A 2,201-nucleotide genomic window follows, 5' to 3' on the forward strand; every position below is an offset into this window, starting at 1 on the left:
AGATTTAAAGGAAGGAGGCCAGGCGTGGTGGCTCACGCCTGTAATCCCAGCACTTTGGGAGGCTGAGGCGGGCGGATCACGAGGTCAGGAGATCGAGACCATTCTGGCTAACATGGTGAAACCCCATCTCTACTAAAAATGCAAAAAATTAGCCAGGCGTGGTGATGGGCGCCTGTAGTCCCAGCTACTCCGGAGGCTGAGGCAGGAGAATGGCGTGAACCTGGGAGGCAGAGGTTGCAGTGAGCCGAGGTCACGCCACTACACTCCAGCCTGGGCCACAGAGTGAGACTCCGTCTCAAAAAAAATAAAAAAAAAAAAAAAAAGGAGGGAAACAAGCCTGGAGGAGGCCGGGAGCCAGAGAGGAGGAGGTTGTAGCGGCCAGTTGCCAGTTCAAAACCTGTCAATATATCTCTTAACTATCAGATAAATGGGATTCTAATAGTACTTACCTCATAGGATTCTTTTTTTTTTTTTTTTTTGAGACGGAGTCTTGCTCTGTCGCCCAGGCTGGAGTGCAGTGGGGCGATCTCGGCTCACTGCAAGCTCCGCCTCCCGGGTTCACGCCATTCTCCTGCCTCAGCCTCTCCGAGTAGCTGGGACTACAGGCGCCCGCCACCACGCCCGGCTAATTTTTTTTTGTATTTTTAGTAGAGACGGGGTTTCACCGTGGTCTCGATCTCCTGACCTCGTGATCTGCCCGCCTCGGCCTCCCAAAGTGCTGGGATTACAAGCGTGAGCCACCGCGCCCGGCCTTTCCTCCTAGGACTCTTGTAACAGTTAGTTAATGCAGATTGAAAACATAAAACATACCAAGTGCACATAGTAATTGCCATGTGTGTGTTTGCTATTATATTTATGATTGTGTAAATAATACCTTTCTTTTTTCATTTTTCAGTTTTTATTTTTAATATGACTTTCAAAGCCTGCTATCTTCTATCTTCTGCCCACATCTCAGACTCACCCTCACTTCATTCCTCTCACTTGCCCTAAACCCTCAGTTCACTGAACACGTGGCCTTCTCTCACCTCCAGGCTTGAAAACATCTACCTTCCCCCTGTTTTCTGTTTAACCTTCTTCCTCCTTCATGTCTCAGCTAAGATGTCACTCCTCTAGGAAGCTTTCCTTAACTCCCTAAGCCTGGGGGTGGGTGAGGAGCCCCTCCTGTGTATCACATAGTGTAGAACTTTCTGGTATGTGTCTGTAAAGCTCTATGTTGGAGCTCCTGGAGGACAGGCCGCTGATCTTGGGAAGCGTTGTCTTCTCAGCACAGTGTCTGCACGTAGAAGGGCTGTCTACACATTCTGTTTAGATTGATGAATGAATGAGTTAAATTTGGAGGAGAGATCTGGATGAGAGACAGAGACTAGGGAGCCATCTACACCTGGATGGTGTTTAAATCAGGAGAGAGGTGAAATCAAGGAGGCTTCATACACGACCTCTCATCTTTCTCCCCTTCTTTTGAGGAGATTTTTTTTTAGACAGAGTCTTGCTGTGTCGCCCAGACTGGAGTGCAGTGGCGCGATCTCCACTCACTGCAACCTCTGCCTCCCAGTTTCAAGCAATTCTCTTTCCTCAGCCTCCCGAGTAGCTGGGATTACAGGTGCCTACCACCACGCCTGGCTAATTTTTGTATTTTTGGTAGAGATGGAATTTTGGCATGTTGGCCAGGCTGATCTCAAACTCCTGACCTCAAGTGATCTGCCCGCCTTGGCCTCCCAAAGTGCTGGGATTACAGGCATGAGCCACCACGCCTAGCTGAGATTATTTTATAGGTCTTAACAGTGGGCAGCAGAGGCAGGACTGTGTTGGTCCCATTTGGCATCACTGGGAGATAACCATTTACAGACATTTTATCATGAAGATCTTTACACCCCCTATCTTAAGACAACAGGTTTTCACATAACTTTTTTCAAAGCCCACAGCTGACACCTTTAATTCATTTTAGGGCTTCTTCCATTACTTTGAAGCTTCAGCCTGCAGCTCTATTTCTCACTGTCTTTGCAGATGTCAGAAGGAGGCCATCACCAAAGGCCGGGGCTGCTCGCAGGGCTGGCACCGAGGGGAGCCACCCCTTTCACTTTTTCACATTTATGTTTTTTGGAAACTGCAGCCCAGTCGATTCTCCTTATCTGAGCATTCTGCATCCAGGAATTTAACCAATCCCGGAACAAAAGTATTAAGGAACAAACAGTAAAAAAATA

Source organism: Hylobates moloch, unplaced genomic scaffold (assembly GCF_009828535.3).
Source record: "Hylobates moloch isolate HMO894 unplaced genomic scaffold, HMol_V3 SCAFFOLD_9, whole genome shotgun sequence".
Lineage (NCBI taxonomy): Eukaryota > Metazoa > Chordata > Mammalia > Primates > Hylobatidae > Hylobates > Hylobates moloch.